Here is a 19,487-nt window from a genome sequence, read left to right on the forward strand (position 1 = left end):
GAGGGTCACCCAACAAAACGTTTTGAACAACCATTATGCTACCAGGTGCAGGATGAAGCAGAAACAGACACAGTGCCTTCCTTGGACTCTTCTAGAAGGTGACATAGATAGTAGTCAAGTGGACAGATAGTAGTCATCCAACAAAAATGGTTGAGCCCCACCAGGTGCTAGATACCGTATGCTAGAGCAGCAGATGAAGCAAAGTCCCTGATCTCACAGCGCTCACGATGTGGCGGTGAGGGAGGGGACGCAAACAAGACACAAAATAGTCCAAGTAGAAGGTGTAACCTGTTAGCCGGACAAGCTATGGATTGAAATCGAAGACCGGGGAACCCGGAGTGAGGGGTAGGGTCTGCCATTTTATATCTGGTGGTCGGCGAAGGTCACAGAGAAGGTATTGGGAAAGATGAGCAGAACAAGGGAGGGAGGGAGGCCTGGAGGTATCTGGCGGAAAGTGTTCCAGACTGAGGGACTCACCAGTGCAAAGGCCCAGAGGTGGGATCATGCCTGGGGCACTGGTGGCGCGAGGAGGTTGGTATGGCTGGTGGAGCGGGCGGGGAGAGAGCTCCGGGAGAGCCGCGGAAATGGCTTTTCCTGACTTGGGCATGTCAGGGCCATGTCACCGCCCCGAATCTTCACAGGACCCTTCTGCCTGCTCTGCATAGAACAACGTTGGGGAGGGATCAGAAGGAGTCGCAGGAGAGCCGCTAGGAGGCCAACGCTGTACTTGAGTGGGATGGGAGCAATGGAGACTTGGGTGGGATGGGAGCAATGGAGACTTGGGTGGGATGGGAGCAATGGAGACTTGGGTGGGATGGGAGCAATGGAGACTTGGGTGGGATGGGAGCAATGGAGACTTGGGTGGGATGGGAGCAATGGGGACTTGGGTGGGATGGGAGCAATGGAGACTTGGGTGGGATGGGAGCAATGGAGACTTGGGTGGGATGGGAGCAATGGAGACTTGGGTGGGATGGGAGCAATGGAGACTTGGGTGGGATGGGAGCAATGGAGACTTGGGTGGGATGGGAGCAATGGGGACTTGGGTGGGATGGGAGCAATGGGGACTTGGGTGGGATGGGAGCAATGGAGACTTGGGTGGGATGGGAGCAATGGAGACTTGGGTGGGATGGGAGCAATGGAGACTTGGGTGGGATGGGAGCAATGGAGACTTGGGTGGGATGGGAGCAATGGAGACTTGGGTGGGATGGGAGCAATGGAGACTTGGGTGGGATGGGAGCAATGGAGACTTGGGTGGGATGGGAGCAATGGGGACTTGGGTGGGATGGGAGCAATGGAGACTTGGGTGGGATGGGAGCAATGGAGACTTGGGTGGGATGGGAGCAATGGAGACTTGGGTGGGATGGGAGCAATGGAGACTTGGGTGGGATGGGAGCAATGGGGACTTGGGTGGGATGGGAGCAATGGAGACTTGGGTGGGATGGGAGCAATGGAGACTTGGGTGGGATGGGAGCAATGGAGACTTGGGTGGGATGGGAGCAATGGAGACTTGGGTGGGATGGGAGCAATGGAGACTTGGGTGGGATGGGAGCAATGGGGACTTGGGTGGGATGGGAGCAATGGAGACTTGGGTGGGATGGGAGCAATGGAGACTTGGGTGGGATGGGAGCAATGGAGACTTGGGTGGGATGGGAGCAATGGGGACTTGAGTGGGATGGGAGCAATGGAGACTTGGGTGGGATGGGAGCAATGGAGAGGGAGAGGCTGCTCAGAGTGTAAACATGGTGAAGGAGGAAATGGATGGGTGGATTGCGTGGGCACGGCAGAGAAAGGAAGGAGTCAAGGAAGTCCCCTGTTTTCTTGCCGGGTGGCCGGATAGCGTTGCCTTGAGCCAAGCTGGAGGATCGTGTAAGGACGGCCGGTGTGAGGGACACCAGCTGTTTGGTCTCCAACGCGTTACTTTGAGAGCTTCTCTGGGCCTACGAGGAGGTGCCCAGAGGCAGTGGCTACCTGAGCCCGGAGTTCGGGGACAGGTGTGAGTGAGCTGGCGCCTTGCTGATGGACAGATGACGTTTCCAGCCTTAGAGGCTGGATGAGACCATGAAAGGAGTGGGTGTCAACGGAGGACAGAAAGTCCCAGGACTGAGCTCTGGGCCCGGCAGCCCAACAAGGGCAGGACGATGAGGGAGAACCAGCATGAGACACACAGGAGTGGCTTGTGAACTGGGAGGCAAACCGGGCAAATGCCATATCCTGGAAGCCCAGACCGTGTTTCGAGGAGGACGCGTTATGTCGCATGCTCATCGGATGCTATGTCGCAGGATCGGAAAGACGAGCTCTGAGAATTAACTGGCCATCGGGTTTAACAAGGTGGGTTGGTCTCTTCAATGTCTGGCTTCATTCCCCTTTGGTTAACAAAGTCATTCACGCATTCATTGATTCCAATTCTACTAAGCACTGTGCTACCCATTCTCCCAGACGGTCCCAATCATCCCTGCCTGCCACCCTGAATAGGTCTGGCCTGTTAACCAACAGGATATGGCAGAAGTGTAGGTCTGTGACTTGGAGACAAGGTCATAAAAGACGTGTGTCTGGAATTAGCAGTGATGATTTGGCAACTTGGTGAATATGCTAAAACAACACCAAATAGTGTACTTTTCTTTTTTACGTTTATTTATTTTTGAGAGACCGAGAGGGACAGAGCACAAGCGGGGGAGGGGCAGAGAGCGAGGGAGACACAGAATCCGAAGCAGGCTCCAGGCTCCGAGCGGTCAGCACAGAGCCCGGCGCCGGGCTCGAACTCACCAACTGCAAAATCGTTACCCGAGTCCAAGTCGGACACTCAACCGACGGAGCCCCCCGGGCGCCCCTGGATGGTGAACTTTAAAAGGGTGAATTTGATGGTATGTGAATTTATCTCAATGACAGGAAAAAAAAAAAACGTGTATGTATATATTAGAAACAAGGGAGATGATATGAATCGGGTGAGGCCAGTTGCCACAATAAATGTGAATAAAATGAGGTATTCTACTTAAAAAAGAAAACAAAGTCAACGTGGCTACCAGCCTGCCTCTCTCTCGGATCTGTCACTCGGGGGAAAGCTGGCTCCACGTCGCAAAGACACTCAGGTGTGCGCGCGCGAGAGTGAACGGGGCACGGGCAGACCGAATTCCAAGCCGACAGTGCAGAGCCCGATGCGGGGCTCGATCCCAGGAACCACGAGATCAAGGCCTGAGCTGAAACCAAGAATCCAACGCTTGACCCCCTGAGCCACCCAGGTGCCCCCGTTCTGTTTTTAATGGGAGACATAACCATACGCCTCAGAAGAGCAGCACAGCGTGGGGACAACCACGTGGGGCAGATCAAGGCAAAGCGTCCCCAAGACTCCCGTGTCTCTGTGAAAACTAATTATTAAATAAAATCTGGGTTTCTCCTGTTAATCTGCCTTGTCTCAACTTTATCCTCAGACCAAGCCAGAGACCCTAAGAGGTAGAGTTTTGCCTTCCCTACAGTATTATCTTGCTGAATTAACAGCCGTGGGTTTTGGGCAGGGAGGCGGGGGGGGGGGGGGGGGGTTGGTTTTTTTAAATTTACATCCAAGTTAGTTAACATAATGAGTTTGGGAGTAGAATCCAGTGATTCATCCCCTGCATACGACACCCGGTACTCATCCCAACAAGTGCCCCCCTTAATGCCTCTTGCCCATTTAGCCCATCCCCCCACCCACAGCCCCTCCAGCGCCCCTCAGTCTGTTCTATTTAAAAGTCTCTTATGGGGGCGCCTGGGTGGCGCAGTCGGTGAAGCGTCCGACTTCAGCCAAGTCACGATCTCGCTGGGTCCGGGAGTTCGAGCCCCGCGTCGGGCTCTGGGCTGATGGCTCGGAGCCTGGAGCCTGTTTCCGATGCTGTGTCTCCCTCTCTCTCTGCCCCTCCCCCGTTCATGCTCTGTCTCTCTCTGTCCCACAAATAAATAAACGTTGAAAAAAAAATTTTTTAATTAAAAAAATAAATAAATAAATAAAAGTCTCTTATGTTTTGTCCCCCTCCCTGTTTTTACATTATTTTTATTCCCCTTCCCTTATGTTAATTTGTGTCGTAAAGTCCTCATATGAGTGAAGTCATAGGATATTTGTCTTTCTCTGACTAATTTCGCATAATACCCTCCAGTTCCATACACGTAATTGCAAATGGGAAGATCTCACTCTTTTTCATTGCCGAGTAATACTCCATTGTATATATGGACATTTGGGCTCTTTCCATACTTTGGCTATTGTCGATGGTGCTGCTTTAAACATGGGGGTGCACGTGTCCCTTCAAAACAGCACACCTGTATCCCGAGGATAAATGCCTAGTAGTGCAGTTGCTGGGTCATGGGGTAGTTCTATTTTTAATTTCTTGAGGAACCTCCATACTGGTTTCCAGAGTGGCTGCACCAGTGTGCATTCCCACCAGCAGTGCAAAGAGATCCTCTTTCTCCGCATCCTTGCCAACATCTGTTGTTGCCCAAGTTGTGAATGTGAGCCATCCTGACAGGTGTGAGGTGCTATCTCATGGTGGTTTTGATTTGTCTTTCCCTGATGATGAGTGATGTGGAGCATTTTTTCATGTTTCTGTTAGCCATCTGGATGTCTTCTTTGGAGAAGTGTCTATTCGTGTCTTTTGCCGATTTCTTCACTGGATAATTCATTTTTGGGGGGTGTTGAGTTTGATACGTTCTTTATAGATTTTGGATATTAACCCTTTATCTGATATGTCGTTTGCCTTTTAGTTTTGCTGATTGTTTCCTTCGCTGTGCAGAAACTTTTTATCTTGATGAGGTCCCAATAGTTCATTTTCACTATGTTTCCCTTGCCTCTGGAGACATGTCAAATAAGAATTTGCTGCAGCCAAGGTCAAAGAGATTGTTGCCTGCTTTCTCCTCAAGGATTTTGATGGCTTCCTGTCTTACATTGAGGTCTCTCATCCATTTTGAGTTTATTTTTGTGTCTGGGGTAAGAATGGGGTCCAGGTTCATTCTTCTGCGTGTCGCTGTCCAGTTTTCCCAGCACCACTTGCTGGAGAGACTGTCTCTATTCCATTGGATATTCTTGCCTGCTTTGTCACAGATGAGTTGGCCATACGTTTGTGGGTCCATTTCTGGGTTCTCTCTTCTGTTCCATTGACCTGAGTGTCTGTTCTTGTGCCAGTACCATACTGTCTTGATGATTACAGCTTTGTAGTATAGCTTGACGTCCTGGATTGTGATGCCTCCTGCTTTGGTTTTCTTTTTCAGGATTGCGTTGGCTATTCGGGGTCTTTCCTGGTTCCATACAAATTTTAGGATTCTTTATTCTAGCTCTGTGAGGAATGCTGGTGTTATTTTGATAGGGACCGCGTTGAATATGTAGATTGCTTTGGGTAGTATCGACAACAGCCGTGTTTTATTGTCGTCAAAGTGAACTATCGTTAACATTGCCTTCTCTGCTTTGTCCTTAGATGCTGTGCCAGCCAAAAGGGGACCATCGTCAAGGATTGAGGTCCATCTGAGCTACTGGCCCGAGTCGTCCCAGGTGGGAGTGATGGGAAGGTCAGTCGTGGTTACAATAAATGGTCTTGGGACAGTCTGTGAGAGGTTGAGATAATGGATCAGCTGACAGACCAGCTCTGGGGCGAGGGGTTTGCCAGGCTCCAGGAGAAGGGCTGGCTCTGAGCCTGGCCCTCTAGCCCTCTTTTTCTCCAGCCACACTTCTCTGTGGTCTCCCCACTGGCTGCCTTCGTCCCACGCTCTTCCGGTCTCCCATGGCCAGACCAGCTCTGGGGAATACGGGAGCACAGCAGAGCCTCAGTGGTACCAACTAAGAAAAGCCGAAACGACCGTAGCTCCCATCGATTGAGAATTTTCTCAACATGCTGTGCATACAACTGTACCTGCTGTATATACACATGCATATGTAATGTGATCTATGCGGTATGTATATGCACACACTTACACGCATGCATATGTTAGGCACATGCACATCCTTAAAACAACCCAACAAGGTGGGCAGTGCTATTACCCCCATTTTATAAATGAAGAAATGAGGCACAGAGTGTTAAGCAACTTGGCCAAGATCAAGCTGGAGGAGGGTTTGGATGTGGGTTTGGATCCAGACAATCGTATTCCAGATTCTACCTGCCTAACCACAACGTCATACGTTGAAAGGGTTATGAACAGGTAAGGGGCATCATCAGAAAGCTTTTTAAACCAGTGCACCGTTGATTTGAAATATTAATGTCTCTGGGAATATCTCCACTCGCCAGTTCTTCTGGGTGCATATTTTTAATGCCAAAATATTACCCAAACAGAAGCATCGGAAACGAAGAGAGACATCAGTATTGCAGTTCTGGGAAAAAGCACCATATGCAAGGATATTAAAATCTCCCTAAATAGCTGTGCAATGAGTAACTGCTAATCACAAATAAAAATTTTAAAGGGGAGAAAGGGTGCCTGCTGAGTAAATACAGTCCTAGACGCAGGGTGTGTCGGGTAAAGAGTTGGGATTCCACAGAAGTCTTTTCCGCGTGGCTGTCCAAGAAGGGGGAGCCCTTACCCTGTTATTTTTGTTTGAGCACACCTTCCTCTTAATAAACTTGCCGGACTCCAATTGGGCAAGCTCCTGGCCACGCCGTCAAAAGGCATTGTCCCCAGAACATATTTAAATTTCAAATACATGCCTAATAAACCCGAGCCCCGTGCTGATTAAATTCTCTGCATAACTCCAGGGTTATTTCTATTCACTCCTGTTCTTTGCGGTTCTGTACGTGGGTCTTGTCCAACCCCCGCCCCCAAGCCTGTCTTTCTTTTTCTCTGCAATCTGCTAGTGGCAATGAGCCTAAAAGATATACCTCTGTGCTCTAGTTTGGCTTTAAAAGGCATTAATCTTGGTTATGGGGAATTCTCTATGCTAATGCGTGTTTTATTTTCAGCAAGTCTTACTGACCTGCACTTTCCTTTCTTCCTTGTGAATGTCCAGCAGCCCGACTTTTCAAGAGTCAAATTTCAAAGAGGCTACATCCTCTCCTTGGGAAGTGGTGCCCCCCAGATTTCTGGAAACACAAGTAGGCTATCTGGCCCCTGATCCATATGCATGGATTGGTTCGTGGGAGCGTCCTGTGGTGCCAGGGCCCTGAATCTCACGGTACCCGAAGGAGAATGTCTCAAGGTCACGGTGAAGCTTTTTTTTTTTTTTTTTTTAGAATGCTAAAGGGGGAGAAAACGTCCAGATCACCTTTTCTCCATCTGAGAATCTCTATTATCTGTTTTGGAGCTACCTGAACACTTCAATACTTGCCTAGTCCCAAAGCTGTTTATAGAAATTCCACAGGTAGTCATGTCAGCGACTATCGTTAAGGGCAGCAACAGATACCTAAAAGCTGAAAGGTCGTTCCAACTTCAGAACTTATCTTTTTAAAATGTATTTCTGGGGCGCCTGGGTGGCTCAGTCGGTTCAGCGTCCGCCTTCGGCTCAGGTCATGATCTCGCGGTTTGTGAGTTCAAGCCCCGTGTCGGGCTCTGTGCTGACAGTTCAGAGCCTGGAGCCTGCTTCGGATTCTGGGTCTCCCTCTCTCTCTGCCCCTCCCCCACTCGTGCTGTCTCTCTCTCTCTCTCTCTCTCTCTCTTTCTGTCAAAAATAAATATTAAAAAAAAATTTTTTTTAATAACAAAATAAAATGTATTTCTTATTTGGGAATAATTTTAATTTCACAGGAAAATTGCAAAGATAGAATTGAGGGTTCTCACACAGTCTTTTTTTTTTCTAAGTTTACTTATTTATTTTGAGAGAGACAGCGACAGCGTGAGTGGGGGAGGGGCAGAGAAAGAGGGAGAGGGAGAGAATCCCCAGCAGGCTCCTCGCTGCCGGTGCAGAGCCCCATGTGGGGCTCGAACTCACAAAACCGTGAGATCATGACCACGAGCGGAAACCAAGAGTCAGACGCTTAACCGACTGAGCCACCCAGGCGCCCCAAGAGATCTCACATACTCTTCACTCATTTTCCCCTAATCGTAACATCTTACATACAATGGTACATTTGTCAAAATTGAGAAATTAACTTGAGTAAAATACTATTGACTCAACTCTGCAGTTCATTACGATTGCATCCATTTCCCACTGATGTTCTGCTTCCTGTTCCAGGACCCAATCCAGTATAGCACGCTGCATTTTTCTAAAGTTTATTTATTTGATTTATTCATCTCTACACCCAATATGGGGCTTGAACTCACGACCCCAACATCAAGAACTGCTGTTCTTCCCACAGAGCCAGCCAGGTGCCCCATCACGTTGCATTTTCAGCGATATTTTTCCTAATCTTATTTTGTTTTCAGCACGTTCTTTTTTTTTTTCTTTCGCCATGCAATAAAAAATCCTGGGACAGTGGATTTTGGAAAGGAATCCTAAAGTCGATTTATTTCAGTAATTCCTAAATGGCGGTACACATTTTACTAGTGGTACAACTGAGATAATTTTAGGTAGTATACTGATAAACTGTTTTTACTGAAATAATTATGTATACATTTTAATGGCTTTTAGAAAAATATAGAACAAGGGGCACCTGGGTGGCTCAGTGGGTTGAGGGTCTGACTCTTCATCTCTGCTCAGGTCTTGATCTCAGGGTTGTGAGTTCAAGCCCCATGTGGGGTGTGAAGCCTACTTAAATTGAAGAAAGAAAGAAAGAAAGAAAGAAAGAAAGAAAGAAAGAAAGAGAAAGGAAGGAAGGAAGGAAAGAAAGAAAGAAAGAAAGAGGAAGGAAGGAAAGAAAGAAAGGAAGGAAGACAAGAAAAATATACAACAAGCCAATTAAGACCACCTTACAGGTATTATTTGCGAGGATGAGGCTAGATATAAAAAAGGGAGTCCAAATAGAGATAGCTTAAAAGAAAATATTAAGTAATTATACAAGGGGATTCACAGGTGAGTAGAAGCAGAAGCTTGGAAAGACTCCTCTCTTTCAAACCCTTTCTTATGCACTTGAGGAAACTGAGGCCCAAGAGGGAAGCAGGCTGGTGCCTCCCAGCTCCCAGGCCCACCTCCTCCCGGGGAGCCGTATCCCCAAAGAGGAACGGTGGTCCTGCGTGTCCTGTTGGGCAGTGAGTACAGTTCTGGGCTTGACATCATTCTAGCCGGTGAGACAGGACAACAAACCTGCCTGGGTCTTCAGGAAGGTTTTCCTCCATCTTTGAAAGGGACCCAGTCATCACCAGCGGCCAGGATCCATTAACCACGGTGCCTCCACACGACCAAGGCTCCACAGGAACGAGGAATATCTGTTTGTGTTCCCCACCACAGAGGGGTCCCCAAAGCACACTGCCCTGCGGGAAAGGCCGGGAGAAGTGTGTCTGCCTCTTTTGCTGCTCACCATCTTGGACGGGGGGCAAGACACAAATACATATACTTGTCTGCCTACATGAAAAAAATCACGGGGGCGCCTGGGTGGCTCAGTCGGTTAAGCGTCCGACTTCGGCTCAGGTCATGATATCACGGTCTGTGAGTTCGAGCCCCGTGTTGGGCTCTGTGCTGACAGCTCAGAGCCTGGAGCCTGTTTCCGATTCTGTGTCTCCCTCTCTCTCTGCCCCTCCCCCTCTTGCACTCTGTCTCCGTCTCAAAAATAAACATTAAAAAAAAAAATTCTTTAATTAAAAAAAGAAAGCAATCCCCAAAACTTGAAAAGAGAATAAAAAATTAACGAAACTAACTGTATATTTAGTTGGTAGCATAACCATACATAAGGGAAAGATGTCAAGGGACTTAACACACATAATTTGGCTCTCTGTCTTTGCTGCCATAAGGACAAAAGGAAATGCAAATAGTGTATCTTCAAAACTATTTTTCCAAGGTGCCTGGTAGGCTCAGTCGGAAGACCATGTGACTCTTGATCTTGGGGTTGTGAATTTGAGCCCCGCGTTGGGTGTAGAAATTAAGTAAATAAAAACTTTAAAAAAAAATAGAACTAAAAAAACCCCCCAAAAACCAGAACTCTTTTTCCAGATAGGTGGTGTTAACATTGAATGTCTTTAATTTAGTTTCCTCTGCATGACTGCTCACTTCTTTTATAAAATTGACATCATTCTGAATATATGTTCTGTAACCCATTTTTCGAATTTTTTGTGACTGCACGAAATTCTTTGCAGATCCCTAACGTGTTTTTCTGCATCTGCTACATTGTGAATGCCACGAGGGCAGAGCCTTTGAACAGTGTTTTCCCAGCCTTATTCCCGTATCCCAATCTAAATTTTGCTTATGTGTTTAATGGCTGTACAGATACTTAATATTTTCCTTTAAAGCAACTCACATTTTTTTTCTTAGCCTAACGTTATGCAGTTGTCTTCTCGAAAGTGTGGGCTTGATGAACTAGCTATACATTCTTCTAATAGGAATGAATATAAATACATAACTAATACAATTCAAATGTTCATCTGCATATTGTTGTCAGTCATCTTGCCTACACCCAGAGATGGGTGTACCCCATTTTGACAAAGTTCTATAGCATCATATTTAAACAGAGTTTAGGCGGGGCGCCTGGGTGACTCAGTCGGTTAAGCATCCGACTTCAGCTCAGGTCGTGATCTTGTGGTCCATGAGTTCGAGCCCCGCGTCGGGCTCTGTGCTCACAGCTCAGAGCCTGGAGCCTGTTTCAGAGTCTGTGTCTCTCTCTCTCTGACCCTCCCCCGTTCATGCTCTGTCTCTCTCTGTCTCAAAAATAAATAAAGGTGGAAAAAAAATTTAAAAAATAAAATAAAAAGACTTTAGGGGTTTCTTTTATTATCCACTTTGCATATGTGTCTACATTCTATGAGTTTTGACGCACTCTGACAGTTGTGTGACCAACACACAATTAGGATTCAGAAGAGTTCCGTCAGCCCCCAAAATTCCCTCCCGGTGCCTCTTTGTAGACGGCTCTCCTCTGGACAGCCCACGGTCTCCTACTGCTGGGTCATCAAGTTGTTTCCTAGTTTTCTCTTTGATGATTAACTCGCTTCCTTTCAGTATTGTTGTGTTTGAGGCCCTCTGGGATAGCTCCGAATTGTAATCAATCTGGGGTTTTAAGCACTTATATAAATACCCAGATGGACATAACTTATCCGGTTTTTCTTCCCCCAAGATTTTATGCATTTATAAGGAAGCCATGCTTTCTGATGTCTCCGAGCACAATGAAAGAAAAACGGTGTAAACGATTCAAAGGTGAAGTACCTCAGATCTAATACACAACACACGTGGGTGCCCGGTTTGGGCTTGGGGTTTCTTTCTTTCATTCCCTGGGCCCTTCCCCATGCTCCTGTGGTAGGCAATCCAGCCCTGACCCTGACAATACCAGCCAGCACGTGGACCCCTCACCACCAGCCTGTGACCGTGAGAGACATCGCTAATCGATCGCCGCACTCTTCACCTGTGCCTAGGTGCCTCAGAGCCCTTCTCGACCCAGCACTCCAGGCTGCACCTGTAGGTGCTTCGGTTACCTGACGTCTCTCTCTTGATCTGTTGGGTCTCTGAGCCCACGTGTCTTTGATCTTCACGGCTCCGTTCACTTCTCCCCAGTGTAGACTCAGGTCTACAGTCCCAGCTTAGGGCTGGGAGGAGGGTGTGACTGGAAAGGGGTAGCACAAAGTAGTCCTTTGGGGTGCTGGGGCCGTTGTGTGTTCTGATCGTAATGGTGGTTACACAAATCGGTATATGTGTTGAAACACATCGAAACGTACATCCCCAAAAAGGAAGAGTTAATTTTAAAATGTTATCAGAAGTGAGAGTGGGCAGGGCGCCTGGGTGGCTTAGTCGGTTAAGCGTCCGACTTCGGCTCAGGTCATGAACTCAGGGTTCGTGGGTTCAAGCCCCGCGTCAGGCTCTGTGCTGACAGGTCGGAGCCTGCTTTGGATTCTGTGTCTCCCTCTCCCTCTCTGCCCCTCCCCTGCTCATGCCCTGTCTCTGTCTCTCAAAAATAAATGTTTACAAAAAAATTTTTTTTCTAAAAGGAAGTGAGAGTGGGCGCTATTATTCCAGAAGTAATTTTGAATCCATTCTCATTTATTTATTCTTTTTAAGATTTTATTTTTAAGTGATCTCTATACCCAACATGGGGCTCGCACTTGCTACCCCAAGATCAAGAGCCGCATGCTCTATGGGCTGAGCCAGCCAGGCACCCATGAATCCACTCTATTAATGGAACGTAGTGAACCAATTTCCAGCCTGGGTACTCTGACCCGTTAGGCACATTTCATACACAAGTGTACTTATGTCTTGATCCCAGTGAGGCTGGAAAGTGTCGGCCAAGGACAAAGTGAACTATCTCGTTTTGAGTTTTTCTGTCTGGACCACAGGTATTCTCCTTTCCTGGCAAGCAGGGTCCTTCCCGGTGGGGTAGTTGTTAACTACTTGGAGATCCCAGAGCCTTCTCCCTCCTGGCCTCATTCCTCTGTCAACTCTCTACCCCATTGCTTCCCCTGGAGCTTGGATCCCAAGCGTCCTGGAAAAGCCACCTTCTCCCCTTCTCCTCACTTATCCTGGTCTGAATCCTGCCCGTCCAAACAGTTCCCTTTTCTACCCCGGCCAACCTAGACGAAGAGATGAGTTCATTTCAATTCACGCAGCACCTGCCCTGATCTGGATCAGGGGAGACCTTTCTGGAAATGGATCAAGGCAGTGCTCTGCGGGGTCAGGTCTTAGAAGGGCGGTCGGATTCCACGTAGTAATTCACGTAGTAATTCATTCCACGTGCTCCAGCCGGAAGCGGTGCTTGCCCGAAACTATTCCACCGTGGTGCTCCAAATGTGGTCCCAGGCCAGCAGCGTCAGCAGCACCTGTAAACTTGTCATAAAAGCAAATTCTCGGTCCCCGCGCCCGACTTACTAAATCAGAGACTCTGGGGGTGCCGGCCCACAGTGAGCGTTTGCACAAACCCCCCCCGAGAGATTTTCGCACTTGCTGAGAAACGCTGAGGTTTGAGAGCCACTGGCCTAAGGTACTGGTCCCCGTCCTGACTGGGTATTCCGGGGGCCTGTGAAATCCCGACATCCAGGTAGGGGATGATGGCATCCGGGACAAAAGTGGCGGTGACGGAGGGGATCAGAGGTGGTCAGACACGGGATGTATTTTTGTGGCGGAACCAGTGGAATTCGCTGACGAGCTGGAGGAGAATCTAAGAATTAGAATCACCCGGGGAGCTTTGAAAACTGCCGGGCCGACCCCCCTCCGCTCCCGATCCTAGGCATTGCGGTGTTTCTTAGAAGCTTTCCAGACCTTTTCCAACGTGCAGCCAAGAGTGAGCAGGAACCTCGAAAAGCACTTCTCAAAAGTGCGATGTGCACCGGGACCACCCGGGGATCCCGTTAAATGTCGGCAGGTGGTGTTGGAGCCCGAGCGTCCCCACTTCCAGCAAGCACCCACATGATGCAGGTGTTGCTGGGGCCGCTGGCCCGTGGACCGCGCTGGGAGCACTTCAAGCAGGATCCCGGCTCCGTCGGAGGCTCGTCGACCTGCCAGCTTCCCCTTGTCTCCTACCCTGCACCCAGTCAAAAGGTGAGTCCTGTCAACACTGCCTTGCGATATCCAGAGACTCACTACTTCTCACCTCCACTGTGCTAGCCCTCCACGGCTCTAAGGGCAAGTAACCACTGGGCTTCCCTACTGGTGACTGTTTTCTGTGCAGCAGCCAGAATAACCATCTGAAACCTTGGCCCAGGTCGCACTGTCACTCTGCTTAATTCTGATCGCTGGTCAGACATAATCTGCAACACCTGTCCCATCTCTCTGACTTCGCTCCCTACCCCTCCATCTCTCCCACATCTCTCCAGCTATGCCAACCAGAACCACAAGCACGTTCCTGCCACGGGGCCTTTGCACGTGCTCTTGTCCCTTGAAAGCTCTTCTCTATCTGCATCACTCGCTCTCCACTTGATTCAGGTCTCTGCTCCGCTGGCCCCTCAACCATCCTATTTAGCCGTCACCCCCTGCCACCCTCCACCTTCTTTCACTCGCCTCCCCCTGCATTCATGATCCCTTATTGCATAACAGATTATCCCCAAACTTGATGGCTTACAGCAGTAGTAATGATTTATCATCTCACTTGGTTTCCGTGGGCCACAGATTCAGAAAGGGCACAGGGCGGAATGGCTTCTCTCTCTCCACACTGATCGGGACCTCAGCTGGAAGGCAAAAAGGCTGAGGCCTGAGATCACCTGAAGGCCTCTCACTCACAGGCTGGCTGTCACCTGGAACCCTCAGCATGGCCTCTCCACGTGGCCCGAGTTTCCTCCCAGTGTGGTAGCCGGATTCTAAGAGCGAGTGTCCCAGGACATCGAAGAGGGCCAGACAGAATCTGTATCCTTGGAAACCACACCACACGGCTTTACCACATTCTGTTAGATGTGGGCTCTCAGTCCAGCCCACATTCGAGGGCAGGTGAATAGACTTCACTTCAGACCTATTTTAAAAGGCCCACACTCGCCCTTACCTGGCCGTGTCTTTCCTGGGAACCGTATCACTTCCTGATGTGCTACGTTTCTATTTCTGGGCGTGTGTGTGTTGTTCTTTCCCTTCCGAACGTCAGCACCTTGTTGGCCTCGATCACTCCCCCACCCCCTTTGCTCACGACCAGGCATGACAAAGAGCAGGTGCCCGATATCTGTTTTCTGCCGGAGTCCGTTACCGTAAGGGAACGCCTGTGGGATTTGGGAAGCAGTCCTGCTGTTTTCTGGAAACCCAAAGAAGCCGCATGAGTGGAAAACAGTCTGCTAATGGGGAAGAGGCTCAAAGAGGCTCGCGAGTGGCTGAGATGTCCCTTGTCGTCCACCTTCGGGAAGGACTCCCGCTCTGCCGTTCACGTGAGACGGTCCTGCCTTCCCGGACAGGCTGCTTGCTCCCAAAGGGGAAGGGCCATGGACGCGTCTTAGTTGCTCAGTGTCCCGCTCCAGAGGCAGCATCCTTAAAACTCAGCGGCTACCTAACTGACACCACAAGTGGTGGAAGGGTAGTAGCAGCTACCTTTTAAAACGAGGACCCAGAGTGAAAAGCAGCCAAGAGCCCGGGTACGGAAAACAATTTATACTAGGGGCTCCTGGCTGGCTTAGTCAATAACACATGGGACTCCTTTTTTATTTTATTTTATTTTATTTATTTATTGGCGGAGGGAGGGAGGGAGCACGTGTGCGTGCACTCCCCTGGGGAGGGGCAGAGAGCAAGGGAAAGAAAGGATCCCGAGCAGCCTCCTCGGATGTCAGCGCAGAGCCCCCCCACAGGGCTTTCACCCCCCAGCCGTGAGACTGTGACCTGAGCCGAAACCAAGAGTCGCCCGCTGAACCAGCTGAGCCACCCAGCAGCCCGAGCATGGGACTCTTGATCTTGGGGTCGTGAGTTCAAGCCCCACGTTGGGTTCAGAGTTTACTTCCAAACAAAAAGCAGGAGTCTGGTGTGCTGCTGGGAACTCAGTACAGATCTGTAGAGTGATTGGGTCCCCATCATCAGGTTATGCCTTCACGTTATATACTGTTTTGAAATCAATAACGGACGTGTATGATTTGGAGGTAAATAAATGCATCATTTGCTCATAGGCTGCCAGCTCCTGAGAAGCCACATCCGGACTAAAGCAGAGGAAGGCCCATCACCTAGAAGTACTCGGAGACTGAAGTGCCTCCTGTTGGGTGAGTCTGCTTTACTGTGTTAACGCAGGGCAACCGAGGTGGCATTTTTAGAATTTTGTGCAAGGACGGGAACCGGTTGGAGCTTGAGAGTTCTTGTCGTTGCAGATCCTTCAGTCACTTTGTCCGCCGGCACGGATGTTTCTCTTTCTTCGTATGATGATCAGGGATGCAAAAGGCTAGGGAGGCACCGTTTGTTCCCGGCGGAATGGTAGGCTTTTCGGCAATTGTTGCGTATGGACCATATCAATTGAAGAGCAGGGGAGGTACTAAGAAGGTGTGTTCAGCTGATCCACGTGCGCGTGGCAGCCCAAGGCTTTGTCGTGGGAGCAATGACCCTGGGTAAGGGCTATTCCATGTGTAAGGAATTCTGGGCAAAACCTAAACCTTGGAAAAAGAGAAGCTGTCATGGGGCGCCTGGGTGGCTCCGTCGGTTGGGCGTCCGACTTCGGCTCAGGTCATGATCTCGCGGTTTGTGAGTTCGAACCCCCGCGTTGGGCTCTGTGCCGACCGCTCAGAGCCTGGAGCCTCCTTCGGATTCTGGGTCTCCCTCGCTCTCTGCCCCTCCCCACTCATGCTCCGTCTCTCTCTCTCTCTCTCTTTCGCAAAAATAAACATTCCAAAAAAAAAAAAAAAAAACATTTAAAAAGAAAAAGAGAAGCCATCCTGGTGTTGGTGGTGGTGCTTGCTCTGTACATCTCATGTTGAGTTTATATGTTGAAAATAAATGGCTTGAGTGGGTCAGACAACAACGTGGGAATTTAAATATTGTCTTCCTTTCTTGCAGGCTCAATTTGCCTGGTAACCAAATTACTAATGACTAGTTAGCCGGGTCATTCCGGGGAGTCACATTAGCCCAAAGGAAACACGTCACTTATAAACGTACTCGTTAGTGGTAAAACGTGCATCTTCTTAAAGTCTTCTGACGAAATGAGTGGCAAAGAGAACAACTTGGCAATCCCGAACTCCTCCCAGTGGCTGCAGATTGTCACATGCTTTGGATGTTCTGTAGGAATCCTGTGTAATTTAACTTTTTTCTGCCTGTTTTGCAGACTGGTCGAGTACTTCAGTTTCTAGGGCTGGTTGGCTCTTAGACCCCTTTCAGAGCAATGCATAGAATATGCTTGCCCACAACCGAACGTGTGTGTGTGTGTGTGTTTAAACCAAACCTAAAAACCTGATGACAGCTGCTTAGAAGTAGTATTTATTTCAGAATCATGTGTACACCTGAGAATAACTTAAGTATGGGTCCCAGTTTAGCTTTTTTTTTATAACTGCAGAATTATATTTATGCTGCTGTTGTATTAGAATAATTTTTAAATGTCATCTGGAAATGGGAATGTGTATTTTAAGGACTAACGCAAAGGTAAATGGAAAACACTTTTTAAATGTATGAAATTTGTTTATGTTTCTTTGTAAGAAGCATAGATGTGAACAAATTACCTATAATCGAAGTGATTAGTGATTTGTCAGCAAGGTGGTTTGGTCAGACATTATACACAAACTTTGGTATATTTCAGAATGCTTTATTGCACTTGTGGAATTTTCTTGTCTGACCTGAATTTACATTCCGTGGTGATAACATGGTAAATGTAGTGTTATTAAAGTAAGTGAACACACACACACACACACACACACACACACACACACAATTTGTGCAAGGACGAAGGACATTTACGTCCGTGTGATTCTCTGAGAATGATGGCCCCTGGGGTTGGGCAATAGATTGCTCCTGTCTTCCAGCAAGGTTACTTCCATGGCCACTCTGCTTTCCTTGGAGAACTCCCTCCCCACCTGGACCATGGGGAGACTGCCAATCAAGGTGTCTTATTGTGTCTCCCCCACCCACTCACCCAGAGATCAGCCAATTAGAGAGCTCTATTCCAGTCTCCTACCAACAGTGCCTCCCTGATTGGTTCAGAGATGAGCAAGGGCTCACACTGAGCCTATCAGAGCACACCTTGGGGCTCCTCTGCCAGAGTTAGCATGGAGAATAAACTTAGCCTTAAAGGTTAAGGAAAACTCCCCAAATTGGATGCCTTTAGGTCCAAGTTATCCTCCACTTCAGCTCTGTCCCAGACATTAGATCTACTTAGTGGCCTTATCAGGAAGGCACAGAGATTTCTCTCCCTCCCCGTAATGGCCATCCTCACAATACCGATTCACATATACCCAGAAATTCAATTTGGGAAGAGAGATGGGCTGGCAATTGTAGGGGGAAAGAAAGTAGTGGCCTCCTAGCTTTATATTTAGAGTATTCTTTAAAAAAAAAAAAAATGGAGGGGTGCCTGGCTGGCGCAGTTGGTGGAGACGTGACTCTTGATCTTGAGGTTGTGAGTTTGAACCCCATGTTGAGTGTAGAGATTACTTAGAGTTAAAATCTTGGGGTGCCTGGTGACTCAGTCATTTAAACGTCCGACTTCGTCTGAGGTCATGATCTCACCGTTGGTGAGTTTGAGCCCCGTGGGGGGCTCTGGGCTGACAGCTCAGAACCTGGAGCCCACTTTGGATTCTGTGTCTCCCTCTCTCTCTGCCCCCTCTTCTGCTCTCCCTCTCTCTCTCTCTCTCTTTCAAATATAAACTTAAAAACAAAACAAAACAAAATTAAATGTAAAATCTTTAAAAAAAAAAAAAAAAGGCAGAGGGGAGGGGAACTCTGGTTGCATATTGGTACCAACAGTGACCAGGTTTAAATTTGGATGCTGAATTCCTGGCACTGAAGGGTTTGACCCAGCCTCTCATGCTTACTCCTGTCTATTGCACAGTGATTCGATGCTAGTCATTGTGATAAGCTCTGAGAACACAACCATGAGAAGACGTACCGTGCTGGGGAGGAACAGCACAACATCAGAATTCAGCTCCCCCTGGCCATTCGCTATGAGAATTATTTTCTAAACCCACTTACCAAGAGGTAGCCTCAAACCTGTGTAGCCTCAAACCTGAAAGACCCATTTTCTTCCTCAGGTACTTGAAATTCAATAAATTCCAGAAAATATTCTCAGATTTGTCTCCCACCCTTGCTACCTGGTCACTGAACTCGAAACAAGTTGAACTTTCCGAGTTTGGTTTTATTTTGGGGGGGCCATTTGTTTTTTATTTCAAAATAAATTGATCACAGAGGTTATCCAGATTCCAGAGTTGTTAAAAAGTGGGCAAAAAGGTTTGAACGATGGGCTACGTGGGCGGCTCTGTCGGTGGAGCGTCTGACTCTTGATTTCCGCTCAGGTCACGCTCTACGGGTTCATGGGATTGAGCCCCTGCATGGTATTAGCATGGAGCCCACTTGGGATTTCCTCTCTCCCTCCCTCTCTCTCTCTCTCTCTCTCTCTCTCTCTGCGTCCCTCCCCTGCTCTCTCACTCTGTCTCCAAAACAAAAACAAAAACAAAAAAAAACTGAACTTAAAAAAAAATGTTTTTAAAAACTCAATCCAAAAGAAAGCAAGAAAAAATAAAAAGATGAGACAATAGCAAACAAAGAGCGAGATAGCAGACTTAATTCCAACCATAGAAAAAAATCACTGTAAGTATAAATGTGTAAATGACCTAAACATTCCGATTAAAAAAACCGGAGCTTGTCGGGCTGCATAAAAAGGCAAGAGCCAGGCCACCTGGGTGGGTCAGTCAGTTGCCTGTCAGTTGAGTCCTGGGATCGAGCCCCGCCTTGGGCTCCCCGGCCGAGCATGGAGCCTGCTCGGGATGCTCTTTCTCTCTCTTTCGATGCCCCTCTCTAAGAAAAAAAAAAAAAAAGACAGGGGCCAAAAAACCAACTTTAAATATAAAGACACAGATTAGAGGGGCACCTGGGTAGCTCAGTCAGTTAAGCCTCCGACTCGATTTCAGCTCAGGTCATGATTTCACAGGATTCTCTCTCTCCCTCTCTCTCTGCC

At 48.3% G+C, this 19,487-nt stretch overlaps 1 pseudogene; it reads left to right on the forward strand.

Moving 5' to 3' along the window:
- The first annotated feature begins 13,351 nt into the window (after positions 1-13,351).
- Positions 13,352-16,064, forward strand: LOC122466906 (annotated as a pseudogene).
- Positions 16,065-19,487: the final 3,423 nt, after the last annotated feature.

Source organism: Prionailurus bengalensis, chromosome A3 (assembly GCF_016509475.1).
Source record: "Prionailurus bengalensis isolate Pbe53 chromosome A3, Fcat_Pben_1.1_paternal_pri, whole genome shotgun sequence".
NCBI lineage: Eukaryota > Metazoa > Chordata > Mammalia > Carnivora > Felidae > Prionailurus > Prionailurus bengalensis.